This window comes from Anas acuta, chromosome 3, assembly GCF_963932015.1.
Source record: "Anas acuta chromosome 3, bAnaAcu1.1, whole genome shotgun sequence".
Lineage (NCBI taxonomy): Eukaryota > Metazoa > Chordata > Aves > Anseriformes > Anatidae > Anas > Anas acuta.
Genome location: NC_088981.1, coordinates 117,546,146 through 117,564,822, shown reverse-complemented (window position 1 = coordinate 117,564,822; position 18,677 = coordinate 117,546,146). Strand labels below are relative to the sequence as shown.

The 18,677-nt window shown below is 56.4% G+C and overlaps 1 protein-coding gene across 5 annotated transcripts in view; it reads left to right on the top strand.

Moving 5' to 3' along the window:
* The window catches only part of LOC137854995 (interferon-induced very large GTPase 1-like), a 55,229-nt gene that overhangs the window by 20,249 nt on the left and 16,303 nt on the right, over window positions 1-18,677 (top strand). The window contains exons 1-3 of one of the 5 annotated variants that reach the window (XM_068679054.1): window positions 7,369-8,111; window positions 8,409-9,594; window positions 14,211-15,693. The gene's annotated coding sequence lies outside the window, so the exon portion shown is untranslated. Of the gene's footprint in view, window positions 1-6,194; window positions 6,325-7,368; window positions 8,112-8,408; window positions 9,595-14,210; window positions 15,694-18,677 lie in introns of those variants that run through there. The other 4 variants (XM_068679053.1, XM_068679056.1, XM_068679055.1 and 1 more) reach the window with 4 other exon arrangements.

Sequence of the window (18,677 nt, the reverse complement as noted above, 5' to 3'; positions counted from 1 at the left end):
GTTGTGGTTTAACACGGTCAGCAGCTAAACACCATGTTCTCTCTCCCTCCCCATTCCCTCTCTGGGATAGGGGAGAGAAATGGGAAAGTGAAGCCTGTGAGTTGAGATAAAGACAGTTTATTAAGATAGGAAAATAATTACAATAATAATAATAATAATAACAACAACAACAACAACAATGTGTACGAAACAAGTGATGTACAATGCAATTGCTCACCACCCGATGACCAATGCCCAGCCTATCCCTGAGCAGCCAGCCCCCCAACCCAGCTAGCCACCCCTATATATTGTTTAGCATGACCCCATATGAGATGGAATACCCCTATGGCTAATTTGGGTCAGCTGTCCTGGGTCTGTCCGCTCCCAGCTCCTGCCGCACCCCCAGTTTGCCCGCTGGCAGGGCAGCACGAGGAGCTCGAAAATCCTTGGCTTAGCGTAAGCACTGCTCTGCAACAATTAAAACATCAGCATGTTATCAGCACTCTTCTCATCCTAATCCAAAATATAGCACCCTACCAGCTACTAGAAGGGAAATTAACTCTATCCTAACTGAAACTAGAACATTCTGAGAGCTGGTTCTGCTATAAAGCAAAACAAGATCAAAGGACTCACACACGAGATCCAGTTCTTGTGAGTAAAATGGCAGGGTGGATGTGATCAATTAGATAATAGCTATGTCCCCACCAACTAGCAAGAGAAAAACACAAGCTTTCCTAGGCCTTCTGGGATTCTGGAGAATGCATGCTCAGTTTGTGACTCTATATTAAGAGACTCGCAAGAGGGACTGTGATGAGTGCAGCCCTGATCATCAACAAGCCTTTTTGAATGGACTAAAGAGGAAACTGCTCGTGCAGCAGCTCTTGGGGCTGTCTGTACGAGGCCAGCTATGCAAAACCTGCTTCACACTATACCTAGGGAGCATGGTGTGATGGTTCTACCCTGCAGGGCTGCTGAGCTCCACCACAGCCGCTCTCTCACTCCCTCTCTTCAAAGGAAAAAGGGGCAAAAATATGATGGAAAGGGCTCAAGGGTTGAGATAAGGACAGGGAGATCACTCAGTAATTATTGTCATGGGCAAAACAATCTCAGCACAGGGAGATAAATACAATTTATTGACCTAGCAGACTGCAGCGCTGAGAAACTAAAAGGAAACTACGGACACCTTCCTCCCACCCACCCTCTTCTGTCTTCTCCTCCCAAGTGGAGCAGTGGACACGGGAATGGGGGCTGCAGTCAGTCCCTGATGTTTTGTCCCCGCCGCTGCTTCACGTCCCTCTCTGCCCTTTCCTCAAATTTCCCCCTTTCCTGCTTTTCCCCCTTTCCTCAATCTGTTCTCACAGCGTTGCTCACTGGATTGCCTCTGGACAGCAGCAGGTTCCTTTGGAGCCATCTGGAGCTGGCTCTGATCTGACCTGGGGCAGCTGCTGGGCTCTGTAGAGGCCTCCCCTGTAGCCCAACCTGCACATAAGCCACATAAACCTAATACAAGCCAAATAAACCCAACATCAATACATAAATAACCCACATAAACCCAATACCAACCCAATACAAGCCCTTAGAATCCTAGAATCATTACAGTTGGAAAAGTCCTCCAAGATCATTTTGTTTAACCATCCCCCTACCACCAATGCCACCCACTAAACCCTTTCCCCAAGCACCATGTCCAACCTCTCCTCGAACACCCCCAGGGATGGTGACTCCACCACCTCCCTGGGCAACCTGTCCCAACACCTGACTTCTCTTGCTGAGCAGAAATGTCTCCTCATTTCCAACCTGAACCCCCCCTGGCACAACTTGAGACCATTCCCTCTGGTCCTATCACTAGTTACCTGTGAGAAGAGACCTACAGCTCCCCACACCTTCCTTACAGTTGGTTGTAGAGAGCAATAAGAGCCCTTGCCACATAAACACAATACACATGGCCTCAGCTGGAGCTTCTGGCAGAAAATCTCAGCAGAAACCTGAGGTTGACCTCTGGAGTTCTGGAGCCAGGGTTATCAAGGATCAGAAGCCCACTACATCCCAACTGAAAAGGAGACACTAACATTGTATGTGGGGTTTGAGCCACTTCAGAGGTTGTTGGTGCAGAAGCACAACTCCTCTGGGCACCACGGCTGCCTGTACTACATTTGTCTCATGTCAGTGCCTGGTAAAATTATGAAGAAGATGATCCTTGAAGTTATTGAAGCGCAGCTGGGGGACAATGCAGTCATAGGTTCCAGCCAACGTGGGTTCATGAGGGGTAGGTCCTGCCTAACAAATTTGATTTCCTTTTACAGAATCACAGAATCACAGAATTTCTAGGTTGGAAGAGACCTCAAGATCATCGAGTCCAACCTCTAACCTAACACTAACAGTCCCCACTAAACCATATCCCTAAGCTCTTCATCTAAACATCTTTTAAAGACTTCCAGGGATGGGGACTCCACCACTTCCCTGAGCAGCCTGTTCCAGTGTCTAACAACCCTTTCGGTAAAGAAGTTCTTCCTAACATCCAACCTAAAACTCCCCTGGCGCAAGTTTAGCCCATTCCCCTTCGTCCTGTCACCTGGCATGTGGGAGAACAGGCCAACCCCCACCTCACTACAGCCTCCTTTAAGGTACCTATAGAGAGCAATAAGGTCACCCCTGAGCCTCCTCTTCTCCAGGCTGAACAAGCCCAGCTCCCTCAGACGCTCCTCGTAGGACTTGTTCTCCAGGCCCCTCACCAGCTTCGTCGCCCTTCTCTGCACCCGCTCAAGCACCTCGATGTCCTTCTTGTAGCGAGGGGCCCAAAACTGAACACAGTACTCGAGGTGCGGCCTCACCAGAGCCGAGTACAGGGGGACGATCACCTCCCTAGCCCTGCTGGTCACACTGTTTCTGATACAAGCCAGGATGCCGTTGGCCTTCTTGGCCACCTGAGCACACTGCTGGCTCATATTCAGCCGACTGTCCACCATCACTCCCAGGTCCTTCTCTGCCTGGCAGCTCTCCAACCACTCGTCTCCCAGCCTGTAGCTCTGCTTGGAGTTATTGCGCCCCAGGTGCAGGACCCGGCACTTGGCCTTGTTGAACTTCATGCAGTTGACCTCAGCCCATCGGTGCAGCCTATCCAGATCCTCCTGCAGAGCTTTCCTACCCTCGAGCAGATCGACACATGCACCTAGCTTGGTGTCATCTGCAAACTTACTGAGGGTGCACTCAATGCCCTCGTCCAGATCATCGATGAAGATATTAAAGAGGACCGGCCCCAGCACCGAGCCCTGGGGAACGCCACTAGTGACCGGCCTCCAACTGAATTTGATTCCATTCACCATGACTCTTTGGGCCCGGCTATCCAGCCAGTTTCTAACCCAACAAAGCATACGCCAGTCCAAGCCATGAGCAGCCAGTTTCTTGAGGAGAATGCTGTGGGAGATGGTGTCAAAAGCCTTGCTGAAGTCAAGGTAGAGCACATCCACAGCCTTTCCCTCGTCCACCCAGCGCGTCACTTTGTCGTAGAAGGAGATCAGGTTCGTCAAGCAGGACCTGCCTTTCATAAACCCATGCTGACTGGGCCTGATCACCTGCTTGCCCTGCAAGTGCTGCGTGATGACTCTCAAGAGGATCTGCTCCATGAGCTTCCCTGGTACTGAGGTCAAACTGACAGGCCTGTAGTTTCCCGGGTCTGCCCTCCGGTCCTTCTTGTAGATGGGTGTCACGTTTGCTAGCCGCCAGTCAACTGGGGCCATGATAAGATCACCCTTATAGTCAATCAAGGGAAATCACCTGATTTGATCTTTTTGGACTTCACAAAGATTTTGACACAGTTTCCCATAGGATCCTACTGGACAAAATGTCCAGCATAAAATTTAGCAAAAACATCATACCATGGGTGAGCAATTGGCTGAGGGGCAGGGCTCAAAGGGTTGCGGTTAATGGGGCCACATCTGGCTGGTGGACGGTCACTAGTGGGGTCCACCAAGGCTCCATTTTAGAGCCAGTCCTCTTCAATGTCTTTATAAACGATTTGGATGTAGGACTAGAGGGTGTTTGGAGCAAATTTGCCAACGACACCAAACTTGGAGGAATTGTGGACTCAGATGAGGGTGGAAAGGCCTTGCAGAAGGATCTCGACAGACTGGGGAGCTGGGCGGTCACCAACCACATGAAGTTTACCAAGAGCAAGTGCCAGGTCCTGCTCCTGGGATGGGGCAACCCTGGTTATACGTCCAGACTGGGGGTCGAAACGCTGGAGAGCAGCCCTGCAGAGAGAGATCTGGGGCTGTGGCTGACAGCAAGTTGAATATGAGCCAGCAGTGTGCCCTGGCAGCCAGGAGGGCCAACCGTACCCTGGGGTGCATCAAGCAGGACATCTCCAGTTGGTCGAGGGAAGTGATTGTCCTGCTCTGCTCTGCACTGGTGCGGCCTCTCCTCGAGTACTGCGTGCAGATCTGGGCACCACAGTACAAGAAGGACATTAAACAGTTGGAGAGTGTCCAGAGGAGGGCGACGAAGATGTTCAAGGGCCTAGAGGGGAATATGTATGAGGAGCGGCTGATGGCACTGGGCCTGTTCAGCCTCAAAAGAGGAGGCTGAGGGGGGACCTCATCATAGAACAGCTTCCTCACAAGGGGGAGTGGAGGAGCAGGCGCCAATCTGTTCTCCTTAATCACCAGTGCTAGCACCTGTGGGAATTTTGTCAAGTGGTGAAGGGCCTAGAGGGGAAGACGTGTGAGGAGCAGCTGAGGGCACTGGGCCTGTTCAGCCTGGAGAAGAGGAGGCCAAGAGGGGACTTCATCACCATTTACAACTTCCTCACGAGGGGGAGTGGATAGGCAGGTGACCTATTCTCTGTAAACACCAGTGATAGGACCCGCAGGAATGGTGTTAAGCTGAGGCAGGGGAAGTTTAGGCTGGACATCAGGAAGAGGTTCTTCACAGAGAGGGTGGTCGCACACTGGAACAGGCTCCCCAGGGACGTAGTCACTGCATCAAGCCTGTTGGAATTTAAGAAGCATTTGGACTGTGCACTTAGGCACATGGTCTAAACTTTTGGGCAGACCTGTGCGGTGCCAGGAGTTGGACTCCATGATCCTTATGGGTCTCTTCCAACTCGGGATATTTTATGATTCTATGATTCTGTGTTTAAAGGGAGAATCCCTGCTACGCATCACACAACTGATGCTACAAGACACTGGAACTCATGATAAGGAAGCGGCAGACAGACAGAGAAACAAATGGAAGGACTATAAATCTCGAAACTGGACATTGGAATTCATTATAAAGATACAACAAACAGAAGAATTAGCAACGACCAGCTGTTGCAATTAAGAAACATGCCAACTCAGCAGATTCCTGACCAAAGGTGAAAAGTATACTGTGAGGAAGACTCGGGGTCTTCCTCCCAAAGACCCCCGCCCACAATTCTTGGGAGGCTCTACCCAGGCGCAAGGTGCCAAAAGGCTAATTAGCATGAGAAGCGAGGGAAGGCGGGGATAGGTAATGAATATGTATAGGCGCTTGTAGAATATTGATAGACTGATTGTATAAATTCAAGACTGCTTTACGCTTTGGGTATGCACGATAGGTGGAGAGATCCCCCCGTGCATCCAGCGCTGCAATAAAGAATATACCACTTAAGGAAATTTCGGCTTCAATCTTTGAAGCAGTTCCATAACACAGTTTATATATTTATTTATTTTTTTTTTCTCTTGAGGACCGGGACCCTCCTGTTTACCCCTTGACTGGGTAATAATCCAGGTTCACAGCCTATCCGGTGCTTTCAGCTGCCTCCCGTTACAAGTCAGATTTCTGTTGCCTTTGACACTCTTTGCGGTGGCCTGCATTTTACAAGGTCGCCTGCTGCGCTTTCTGATCGCTGCGAGCGTGCCCCAACACCACCTTCCTTCCTTCCCTCTCACCCACGTAAATGTCCCAAAACAACCTTTTTATGCCCAAAACACCCAACACCCCCCGTGAAGGCGATGAAATGAAGGAGGGCACGTTTGGGACAGGTGCAAGGACGAAATCCTTTATTCTGAGGGTGGTGAGGCCCTGGTGGAGGCTGCCCCATCCCTGGGGGTGCCCAAGGCCAGGCTGGATGGGGCTGAGGGAGGGGGGGGGGGGGGGAATGGCAGCCATGTTCCTGCCCCCCCCCCCCCACTTAGGGTCCTCCAGGCCGCTAGGGGGCGCTGTGGGGAGGGCTGTGGGAGGGGGGGGGCGGCGGTGACGTCACGGGCACGCCCGGTGGGCCGAGGCGGCGGCGGGAGGCGCCGTGAGGCGGCGGGCGCGGTGCTGGGAGGGGGGGACGCCATGGGGTACGTGACGGGAGAGCAGCTGGCCGGCTTCGGCAAGTACAAGGTGAGGGGCCGCGGGGGGGGTCTGCTGGGTGTGGGAGGGGGTCGTGGTGCCGGGGGGGGGCGGCCCGGTGCTTGGGGAGGGGGTCCCGGTGCTTGGGGAGGGGGTCCCGGTGCTTGGGGAGGGGGTCCCGGTGCTTGGGAGGGGGTCCTGGTGCTTGGGAGGGGGTCCTGGTGCTTGGGGAGGGGGTCTCGGTTCTTGGGAGTGGGTCAGGTCTTGATGCTGGGGGTCCCGGTGCTGGGGGGGGTGGTCAGATCCTGGTGCCGAGGGCCCTGGTGCAGTGGGGGGGGGGGGTCCCGGTGCTTTGAGGGGGGGTCTCAGTGCTTGAGAGGGGGTCTCGGTTCTTGGGGGGAGGTCAGGTCTTGATACCGGGGGTCCCTGTGCTTGGGGGGGGGGGGGGGTCCCGGTGCTTGGGGAGGGGGTTTCGTTTTTTTTGGGGGGGGGGGTCCCATGTGCTGGGGGGGGGGTCAGGTCTTGATGCCGGGGGTCCTGGTGCTGGGGAGGGGTCGTGGTACTTTGGGGGGGGGCAGGTCCTGGTGCTGGGGGTTGTGGTGCTCTGGAGGGGTCCTCGTTCTTTTGGGGGGGGTCTCGGTTCTTGGGGAGGGGGTCCTGGTGCTTGGAGAGGGGGTTTCAGTTCTTTGGGGGGGGGGGCTCCTATGTGCTTGGGAGGGGTCAGGTCTTGATGCCAGGGGTCCTGGTGCTGGGGGGAGGGGTCCTCGTCCTTATGGGGGGGTCCCGGTTCTTGGGGGGGGGTCAGGTCTTGATGCCTGGGATCCTGGTGCTGGGGGGGGGGGGGTCGTGGTGCGGTAGAGGGGTCCTTGTCCTTAGTGGGGGGGTCTTGGTTATTGGGGGGAAGTTAGGATTTGGTGCCAGGGGTCCTGGAGCTCTGGGGGGGGGGGAGGGTCCTGGTGCTGTGAGGGGGGGCAGGTCGTAGTGCCGTGGATCGTGGGAGGGGGTCCTGGTGCAGTGTGGGGGGGGGTCAGGTCTTGGTGCCAAGGGTCCTGGTGCTTTGGGAGGCCTCATGGTGCCGGAGGGGGGGTCAGGTCCTGATGCTCTGGGGGGTATGGTGGTGCTGTGGAGGAGTCCTGGTGCTTCGGGGGGTGTCTTGGTGCTGGGGGGGGTCTTGGTCTTTGTGGGGAGGTGTCCAGACGGGCCTTGAGCATCTCCAAAGAAGGAGACCCCCCCCAGACTCCCTGGGCAGCCTGTCCCAGCACTCCGGCACCCTCACCGTGAAAAAGTTCCTTCGTGTGTTGGTGCGGAACTGCCTGGGCTCCGTTTCGTGCCCATTACCCCTTGTCCTGTCCCCAAAAAACACTGAAAAGAGGTTGGCCAAACCCCTCTGCCTCCCACCCCTCAGGTATTTATGCACATTGCTGAGATCCCCTCTCGGTCTCTTTTCCCCAGGTCTCTCCTCCTCTCCTCGCAGGGAGGCTGCTCCAGGCCCCTCTCAGCTTTCCAACCACGCTTCGTGCAGCTGGAGCTTGGGTCCTGCCCAGTTCTTCCAGCTCTGGCTGCATACTGGCAGCACCAGTTGCTCTTACTGGCCTTACTGGGAGGCAGCGTGGGGCCGGCAGGAGCCCAGCCAGCGGCGCGTGCCCCCGGGGCAGGCCTGCGGTCGTGCTGGCAGCAGTAGCTGTGCTCAGGAGGCTGTGGTTTCCCCGAATCAATAGGGGCTGTGACGGAGCACGTTTCTGGAGCATCTCCACCGATGCTGGGGCCCGGGAAACTCCATCAGGGCACAGCGTGGCCCCAAAAGAGGGAGCGAGGAGGCTGCTGCTTTTGGGGTGCGGGTAGGTGACGGTGCAAAATAGCGGATTTCTTTCAGCTCTTGCTGTGCTGCTTCCTCTGCCTCATCCCCTCAGCAGCCTGCGTTCAGCCCTGGAGGAGGTGTTTTGTGCCCGGAGCACGTCCCCAAAGCCATCAGAGCCCAAAGCAGGCGCTCTGTTGGGTGTTGTTGGGTGCTGAGCACCCCGTGCCGGGAGAGATGCAGCGCGGCTCCGCTGTTCAGGAGCGCAGACCTTGCGGCTGGCTGCCAGAAATCACGAGCTGCAGCTTGAAAAACCCATCTCCAAATCTATTTCTGGCAGGCTCCTGGGCAACCTCCTCCTAGAAAACTGTGGCCAGGGGAGAAAACGGGTGCGGGACGCTCACGGAGGCGCCTGCTCCTCCTCTTCCTTTCTCTTCTCTCGCCCTCGTGCAAGTTCTGCGCCTCCGCTGCGCGGTGCCCAGGGCGCAGCTCTCATCCAGCTGCTGCAGGAGGAGCAGAGGAAGCTCTCAGGTGATAAAAGCTGCGCGCGAGGCTCTTGCCACGGGGCTACCTGGCGTCATCCTCACCTGGCGAGCCGCTGCTGGACCTTGGCTCCCCGCGCAGGGAGGCGATGCCCCGGGGGCAACGGTCTGGGGGGAGCGCCAGCGGAGCAGGGCGCTGGCACCGAGCTGCGGCAGCGCCACGTGGCCTGCTCGGGTCCAAAGGTGGGGCAGGACGCTGTCTCACCTCACAAACTTGGCGAGGGGAGAGGGAATTGGGGTTTGGGAAGTGCCTTTCGGAGCTGCCACAACCCGAAATCCTTCTGGGGCCGTGTCTAGCAGCAGCGGTGCGGGGGCGGCGGGCAGCAGTGCGCTCGGTGGCGGCTCTCGTGAGAGGCTCTTTGTCTCCTTACCTGCGTGGGCGCTGAAACAAAGCCCTCGTGGTTCTCCTCACGTGTCTGAGGCCGGGGAGCAGCTGGAAGGGAGCACCAGTCCCGTGCGGTGTCCTCTGCCCCCAAAAAAGAGGGTGCCCCCTCTCCCGGGGGAAATCCTTTTTCCCACAGCCTCCAAACGCCGCGGGGAGCAGGGCTGCAGATGTGGCGCTGCGGGAAGCAGGTGGCTGGCGGCTGTCCTGGCAGCCTCGCAGAGGCTCGTCTGGAAATACGAGCCCTAAAAAGATCTCCGCGGGGCTTGCTCTGGCGAGCAGGCTCTGCAGAACAACACCGCAGCTGGCGGGGAGATTTTTGATGGTAGCGACCTGGATGGGAGGCTTGAAGCTACAAAAAGGCTGGTCCCTGCTGCCCCTGGGCAAACTACTTGTCTTCTCCTGCAGGGCCCTTCCTGGGAAGGGTGCGGAGGAGGAGAAGCCTTTGAGCCCTGTTCCTGAATCACTTAACTCCTTCCCCAAGGGCTCCCTAATTGCTCTGAGGCTCCCGCGTGTGCCTGCCTTTAAACATCTCCTTCCCAAGGCGCCGCTTGCACAGGGAGCCGTAAGCTCAGCATCCTCCCGGCCTTCACCACTTCCAGGTGAGCGGCTGTGAGGTGGAGCTGCTTCCTTCTTTTTCTCCAGTTCTGCAGGGAAATTCAGGGGCTGAAACCTCAGCCCAGCTCAGAGCATCCCTTGCCTGTCTGAAGGCCCCCTCTTGGGTGAAAACCAGGGCTGCAGGTGGCAGTGGCATCGCCGTTCCCAGCCACACACGAAGCCCTCTGTGCTCGGGGAGCCGCTTCTTAGTAGTGTTTTGCTCTTCAGGTTGCCTTTAAAGCAAACAAAATCAAAAGCTCTGTCTTTTACTTGGTGTTTTTGCTCCAAATATCTGAGATATTCGTGTGCGCCTTCCTGCTGAGCCTGCTGGGATGGCCGGGTGCATCTTGTGCATCTCATCCCGAGTCGTGGCTGCAGGGACGCAGAGAGAGGTGATGGCAGGGCAGAGGGCTTGTAGCTTCCCAGGGAGGCCCAAACTCTGCCATGAGAAGCTTTCCCTTCTGCTGTGGGGTAGGAGAAACCCAAGGGAGGGTCAGCCCATCTCGGGTCTTCATCGTGGCACTGAAATCCTGCTGCTTTGTTTGTTGCTGCGTGTCGGATCGTGGTGGTGAGGAGCTCCATCCAAAAAGTCACTGCCTGGTTCTCGTAGTTGTGAACCTCCTCTAGCCCTCATTCCTCCTCTCTGCAAACAGAGCCGGAGGGTTATGGGTTTTTTTGGGGGGAAAAAAAAATGTTTTGTCTCTTTCAGGTCACATCTTGAAACTCGGCACCAGGAGCGGGCTCGCAGAGCTGCCTGCTCGGGACCGATCCCCCTCTGGGCCCTGCAGCCCCCCTCCAGATCCCTGGCGGGCTGTAGATGAGCGTAAAAGCTTTGTTCGGCTGTCACAAGGCTGTTCTGTCAGGTTCCTGTTCGTGCACTTCCATTTCTGCCTTGTTTCCCTCCCCTATCCCTGCTCTGATCCTGCGATTCCCGCTCTGGAGGAGCAAGGAGCCTCGGCTTTGTGGTTTGGGGAGCCGGACGAGGCTTCTGCTCACCACGGCAGCTCCTCTCACAGCAGAGGGGCTTCAGCCCTGCTCGTGGACGTCAGCAACGTGTGAAAACGGGTGAGAGAAGGGAAATGGGGCAGGCAGCGAGGCTGGGGGGCACCTCGAGCACCTCCTCCCCAGCGTCCCGCTGCCCCGTGTGTCCTCCCTGCCACCGGCCGCCCCTCGCACCCTTCCCTGCACGCTCCTCGCTGCCCCCGCGCTCCCTCCTGGTGCCAGCAGAGAAGTGACCTCGGGGAAAACAAACAGGTCGGTGGCACTGAACGCCCTTAAAGCGTGGCAGCAGAGCACGGGCAGAGTGCAGGGGGGGTTTGTTTGCCCTGGCACGGCTCGGCTGCGGGTCCTGGGGCCTGCCGGGCTCGCTGCCTCGCCTCAGCCCCCGTGGGGCAAGCTGCCCCCCTTGTACTGAAGGGGGGTTGTAGGAAACGGCCTCCTGGATGTTCTGGGGCTGCTGTGCCGAGCGCACGCTGCCTTGCTCCTGCCTCGGGGCTCCCCCAGCCCCCTCCGGGTGTTTGAGGCCGGGGCGCCTGCACAGCAGGGTGCTGTCTGCTGCTGCCTCCCGCTAATGGGATTACTGAAAAGCCGCGGGGTTTTTCTGGCCAGGAAAGCTATTAGTGGAATCTGGGCTGTAAATCTGCGTTTTCTTCCTCGCGCACGTAATTGGATCCTGCGGAAACGTCCTGGTTTGGTGCTGAACGTTGGGTGTAAGCTCTGCGAGCCGCTCGTGTCTCTAAACCCCGTAACGATGGCAGGCAGCTCAGTGCCGTGGTGGCACCAAGTTGTCCCTTGCAGGCCGTGCTGGTCCTGAGTACTCCTCAGAAACCCCCCAGCTGGCTTCTTCGTGTGAGGAGGGAGGCTGAAGGCTGCCGTGGGTGCCCTCGGTGCACACAGTGTGACCCCACTGATGGGCTCTGGATTAGCACCAGAGCACCGGGCTCCTTGCTGCCTTTATCAGTGCTGTGTTAGGTACGGGGTGTGCACGTGGTGCCCCTTCCCCAGAACCGTGCTCATCAGCTGTGCCAAGAGCCTGCGCGAGCTCACGCGTCCAGGTAAAGAGTTTCTGAGTGTAAATTACGCTGAGATCCATCAAATTGCCTGTTTATGGCTTTTTTTTTGTGCGTAGGAGCAGCTGCTTTTGGAAACGTCACCCAGCAGGGGCTGGAGATGGGGGGCGGCAGAGCTCTACAGAGGGCCCCTCATCCTGGTAGGGTTTTTTTAAGGAGATTTTTTAAGGACTTTCCCCAGGGCACCGCCCCGGCAGACAAACTACAGGGGGCTTCCCCTGCCTCGCTCCTGGTGTGGCGTTTGTTCCCTCGTTCGAGGCCGTGACGGGGATAATGATATTTAATGGGCCTGCAGCCCTCCTCCTCCCCTATCTGGTGGTTACTCCAAAGCCTATTATCTCATAAGGCGTTCGGCGTTCTGTCCTCCGCCGCTGAACTAAGCTGGGATGGAAATTCCTCAGTGCTGAGGCCTCATCTTGCACGGCCTCCAGCTCGGGGTTGTGGTGCTGCGCTGCAGCTCCCACGGGGTTCCCAGGGTAAGGATATCGGGATATCCTCAGCCACCTCTGAGGATCAGAAAGTTCTGGGGTGAGGGGCGAGACCTCCTGCTTCCCCCTTCCCTCTGCAGGAATCTTGGCTTTGTGGTGGAGAGGAGCCTTCTGCCAGGAGCCCCACATCTCCTTCCAGAGCTGGGGTCTGCGCCCCTCTTCTCCTCGCTGCCGAATAAATCATCCTCTGCTGCTTGACCTGCAGCAGGGCGTGTGGGATTCGGGGTTGCTCTTGGATGTGGGGTGGTGTTTGTGGCATTTTGGGGTATCTGCAGGATGAGGGAGGGGGCTGAAGGTCTTGCTCAGAAACAAATTCTGTCTTTTTGGAAGGGGAAGGTCTCTTCCAAGCGACAGGAGGTGAGTGGCACAGAGCTGCAATCCCAGTGGGTTATTCTGAACCACACCAGCACCCTGTTGGTGACCTGTCTCCTGTTTTAGGGGGGGCCAGGAGGTCCCTGGTCCTGCTCCTCTGGGAGAGCCGCGTGGCTCTGAGAGCTGGGGCAGGACTTGGCAGGGGGCAGGCAGGCAGGGCAGGTTGCATCAAGCTGTCCACGGTGCAGCTGCAATTCCTCTGGCTGGCCAAGAATGCTCCCTGTGCTGCCCGTGGAGGTCTCCTCTGCCTGTCCCGTGAAGGGAACCTTCCAAAAATCTCCGTGGTGAGCCCAGGAGCTGTTTGTGGGCTGGTGGCTGGCATTGCTGGAGCTGGCAGGCGCTTTTGAGAGTCATCACACAGCACTTGCAGGGCAAGCAGGTGATCAGGCCCAGTCAGCATGGGTTTAAGAAAGGCAGGTCCTGCTTGACAAACCTGATCTCCTTCTATGACAAAGTGACGCGCTGGGTGGATGAGGGAAAGGCTGTGGATGTGGTCTACCTTGACTTCAGCAAGGCTTTTGACACTGTTTCCCACAGCATTCTCCTCAAGAAACTGGCTGCTCTTGGCTTGGACTGGCGCACTCTTCATTAAGTTCGCAGATGACACCAAGTTAGGTGCATGTGTCGATCTGCTCGAGGGTAGGAAAGCTCTGCAGGAGGATCTGGATAGGCTGCACCGATGGGCTGAGGTCAACTGCATGAAGTTCAACAAGGCCAAGTGCCGGGTCCTGCACCTGGGGCGCAATAACCCCAAGCAGAGCTACAGGCTGGGAGATGAGTGGTTGGAGAGCTGCCTGGCAGAGAAGGACCTGGGAGTGATGGTGGACAGTCGGCTGAATATGAGCCAGCAGTGTGCTCAGGTGGCCAAGAAGGCCAACGGCATCCTGGCTTGTATCAGAAACAGTGTGACCAGCAGGGCTGGGGAGGTGATCGTCCCCCTGTACTCGGCTCTGGTGAGGCCGCACCTCGAGTACTGTGTTCAGTTTTGGGCCCCTCGCTACAAGAAGGACATGGAGGTGCTTGAGCGGGTCCAGAGAAGGGCAACGAAGCTGGTGAGGGGCCTGGAGAACAAGTCCTACAAGGAGCGGCTGAGGGAGCTGGGCTTGTTCAGCCTGGAGAAGAGGAGGCTCAGGGGTGACCTTATCGCTCTCTATAGGTACCTTAAAGGAGGCTGTAGTGAGGTGGGGGTTGGCCTGTTCTCCCACGTGCCTGGTGACAGGACGAAGGGGAATGGGCTAAACTTGCGCCAGGGGAGTTTTAGGTTGGATGTTAGGAAGAACTTCTTTACTGAAAGGATTGTTAGACACTGGAACAGGCTGCCCAGGGAAGTGGTGGAGTCACCATCCCTGGAAGTCTTTAAAAGACGTTTAGATGTAGAGCGTAGGGATATGGTTTAGTGGGGACTGTTTGTGTTAGGTCAGAGGTTGGACTCGATGATCTTGAGGTCTCTTCCAACCTAGAAATTCTGTGATTCTGTGACAGGGCGTACTGCTCAACAATAAAATCTAGGGGAGCTAGCCTGGGTGGGGGGCTGCCACTGCTAAAGCAAGGGTTAGGCTTCAGTCAGTGGTTGGTGACCAATTGCACTGTGTATCACTTGCTTTGGGTATTTGTTGGTTTATTATTATCACCATCATCATCATTATCCATTCCTTTTCTGTCCTATTAAACTGTCTTCTTCTCAACACGCAGGTTGAGAAGATTGGCTCAGCAATCACATCTGCTAGCTCCCTCAGCACCCTCCGGTGGATCCCATCTAGCCCCATGGACTTGTGGTGTTGCCTGGATCAGTCCAAGGCAAACAGTGGGGCTGCGTTTCCACCCCTGGGGCAGTCGATTCCAGGTGGACTGGACGTCCCTGCAAGGGAAAGCAAACTGGGGCCTGCATGCCATTAGTCCACTGTCTTCATAATTCTGGAGTTAGCCGGACACTAAACACTGTTGGTCCCATCCCATCAATCCAGTTCATCACTGGCAGCATGCTGGCACACGACGGTGGTGCTCTGTATAAACTTCCACCATGTGGAACAAATTTCATCTGGATCCTTGGGTGCCTGGTCATCGTCCACATCACCATAAACCGTCTCGAGCACAGCTCATTCCCTCAGGTACTGGAGACCTTTCTCCACGGTGGTCGACTTGCCTGGCTGATGTACAGTACCTTCCTTGAGGGGATGGATACCTTTCCTTCACGCCTGACGTGGGACATCTCCAGATGCTAAGGACTTGTGCCCTCTCCCAATCACTTTGCAAGGACCCTTTTCCTAGAGAGGGATTGCAGCTGCTTGGCTTCCTTGCCTTCTGATTCCCAGCTACCAGCCCCAGTATCCCAGCATCAGAGCAGCCAGGTGAAAATGTGCTCACGTAGGTGACAGCTGAAATCCTTTTGCTACCTCGCACCTCTCTCAGGGATAGGGTTCATGTGGATTCTGACTCTGCTACGATTTCTGTCTCTTCTCCCTCCCATTTCTGTGATGGCTCTGCTTTAGAGCTGCCTGCTTCTTCCACTTCCCCTTCTGTTGCGGGATTTTTTGAAACGCCAAAGATCCCATGGCTTGCTGTAGCTGAGCAAACCAAGCTACCAGGGCAACTATGAGAAGTTCCCATGACAGTGTTCCCACATCGCCCAATAGAGGAATTCAGAAAAATATTGTTACCAGTAGCTGGCTTCAAGGACAAGGTCTATGTGACTGCTAATCACAAGTTTTCTTGCAGGTGGGGTTGTTTTCTTGTAGTTGTTTGTCTGAGTGCTTTTGAGCAATAATCTTGTGTGAAACACTGTCCGCCCCTGTTAAGTTCACTCTAAAAGTTAGGCTATTCGGGCAATAAAATGGAGCGTGATCTGACTCTCCTGGTGTCTGTCATGCATTCAGCCGTGCTTCCTGCAACACCCTTTCCTTCCGTGGAGGAGTGCTTGGGGATGTGGCTGCTCCAGCACAGCCAGCAACTGCCAAGTTTCACTTTCTGGCACTGCCTGAAAGGTAATAGCCTGACTTCCAGGAAAGGAAAAAATATCTCCCTGCTGTGTAACCAATAAACTGTGGCTAGTGCAGGGGCTTGGGGCTCTATAAAGAGTGGGGTCAGGGGTGGGCTGAGGCTGTGCAGGGGCTGCGCTGAGATGGTGCGGGAGCTGGGCTGAGACGCTACTGGAGCTGCAGAGCACCAGGGAGGGCAGGTAGGTCCCTGCTGACATGCACTGGGCAGGGTAGGGGCCACATGCGGAGACCCCTTGGCCTCCTGCTCGCTGTTTCACCCATCTCCTGCTGGGCTGCGAGATGCCAGGAGGGCAGAAGGGCTTTTCACACAGGGGAAACGGGCTCTGCTCGGGTGTCGGGGATGGAGGAGCAGCTCCCTCCAGTCAGGCTGCTGCAGGATGTGGGGGGGCGTGCTGCAAGGGCTGCCCTGGAGGGCAGGGAGGATCTGGGGGCCGGGGCAGCAGCAGGCAGGTAAGCAGGAGGCCCCCTGGGACAGCCCAATGCCCCGCAGAGGTGCGAAGCCTGGTGGTGGGGCTAGATAGGGCAGTGATTGCTAAACTCTCCTTACCTTGACCCACGAGCTTGTCTTGCTTTTGTGTCTCCGCTTTTCTCCCAGTCCTGTTGGTGGGGAGCGGGGGAGCAGCTGCTGGGTTCTCCTTGTTGGCCAGGGCCAACCCAGCACAGGGGTCCTCTCCCTGTCTTGGGGGCTGCCGCATCACCCACAGCAGGCAGAGGCACAGTCAGGATGGAGTAATTTTTTTCCTTGTAGCTGCTATAGGCTATGGGTTTGATTTAGGATGAGAAGGGTGCTGACAGCACCAATGTGTTAGTTGTTGCGGAGCAGTGCTTGCACAGAGCCAAGGACTTTCCTGCTCCTCACACTGCCCTGGCAGCGAGGAGCCCAGGGTGCACAATGAGCCAGGAGGGGACAGAAGCAGGACAGCTGACCCTAAGGAACCAAAGGATGTCCCATCCCAGAGGGCATACTGCTCAGCAATAAAATCTAGGGGAGCTAGCCTGGGTGGGGGGCTGCCACTGCTAAAGCGAGGCTTAGGCTTCAGTCAGTGGTTGGTGACCAATTGCACTGTGTATCACTTGCTTTGGATATTTGTTGGTTTATTATTATCACCATCATCATCATTATCCCTTCCTTTTCTGTCCTATTAAACTGTCTTCTTCTCAACACGCAGGTTTTTAGCACTTCATAGTATCCTAATTTGGTTTGGATTGGAAGGGACTGTGGTGGTACTGTTCTTCTAAGCATTTGAGCTCTACCGTAACTGCTCTCTCTCTCCCCGTCCTCATAGGAAAAGTGGGAGAAAATGCAATGAAAAGGGCTCATGGGTTGAGATAAGGACAGGGAGATCACTCAACAAGTGCGCTTAGATAAACTTCTAAGAGCATCTGGATTTTTTTTTGCCCTTTAACTTTTTTTTTTCTTCAGTTCCCTCCCCCATCCTGCTGTGGGTGTGGGGGGAGCCAGCGAACGGCTGTGTGGTGCTTTGCTGCCTGCCTGGTTAAACCACAACATCCTCCAACACCACCCCAGTGGGCTTCATGCTCCTCTGGCAGCTCCCCCAGGGCCCTTCCACCATGGCCCTGGGCAGGCATTGGCTGCTCCCTGCATCGTGCTCTGAAAACAGCCCCAGAGGCATAGTCTGTGCATTGCCAGGTCATCTACCCGACCATGAGAAACCAAGGCTCCAAATCCTAAAGAATCCATTTTGCCGAGGCGATCGGCTCCGGGGCAGACGGGTTCTGCAGCGGAGCGGGGGATCGGGCCAGGCAGGGCTCATTTTCCGGCATCGAGCCGACTTCAGGGAGCCGCCAGGAGCCGGCAGCCCTCGTGAGGGAGGCTGACGAGGCGAAGGCGGAGCCAGCAGCGCCCCCTCCCCGGCCGTTCAAAAGCTGCCCCTAGGGAGCGCGGCGACCAGGACGGGCAAACAGGGCGGGCAAACAGGGCGTGGCGCGTCAGAGGGGAGTGGTGCAGCAGTTCGCGCAGGCAGGGCGAGCAGGAAGGGCGGAGAGGAACCCCCTCCCATACGAACACTTAACGACAGCCGTTAGCTGGGTGATAATGGTCTCCACCAGGCACGGTGAGCTCTCCAGGAGGTCGGTACACACCCAGACCGACTGCCCGTTAAAGAATGCAGCGGTTCAGGTCACCGCATGCAGGGAGTGTCAGAGCCTGCTGCTGCCATCGGCGGGAGGCAGAGACGCTGCGTGCGTGAGGTGTGAGCAGGTGGATGACCTGATCCGCATGGTGGCGGAGCTCAAGGAGGAGGTGGAGAGGTTGAGGGCCATCAGGGAGTGTGAGTGGGAGATAGACTTGTGGAGTAACTCCCTGCAGGGCCTCAAGGAGAGGTACCGGGCTGAGACACCCCAAATGGGGGTGGACCCCCTGCCCTGTCGCTGTCGGGCAGAGGGAGGGGATCTGGGAGTTGAGGAGGAATGGAGACAGGTCCCTGCTCGACATGGCAGGTGATGCCCTCCCCTTCCAGCCCCACCTTCCCAGGTGCCCTTACACAACAGGTTTGAGGCCCTGGAGATTGAGAGACCAGCAACTGAGGAAGAGATAGAAAGTGTTCCCAGGAGGATGCCTAGGGCGAGGAGGTCGACTCCACGCATCAGGACTGCCTTCACCAAGAAAGACAGGAGGGTGATTGTTGTGGGAGACTCTGTCCTTAGGGGAACCAGAGGGCCCTATTTGTCGGCCTGACCCTACCCGTAGGGAAGTCTGCTGCCTCCCTGGGGCCAGGGTCAGGGACGTTGCCAAGAAAGTCAAGCGCCTGGTACGGCCCACTGACTACTACCCGCTACTGGTCTTTCAGGCTGGTAGCGATGAAGTAGCAAAGAGAAGTCCGAAGGCGATCAAAAGAGACTTTAGGGATTTGGGGCGACTACTTAGAGGATCAGGGGCGCAGGTTGTGTTTGCCTCTGTCCTTCCGATAGGGGGGATCGAAGCTGAAAGGCGTGCTGTTCACATAAACTCGTGTCTTCGAGACTGGTGTGACCGGCAGAACTTTGGGTTCTTTGATCACGGGAAGGTCTATGCTACACCGGGCCTGATGGCACAGAATGGGATGGGCCTCTCTCAGAGAGGGGTAAGTATCTTTGGTCAGGAGTTGGCAGGGCTGATAGATAGGGCTTTAAACTAGAGTCGAAGGGGGAAGGGGCTAAAACC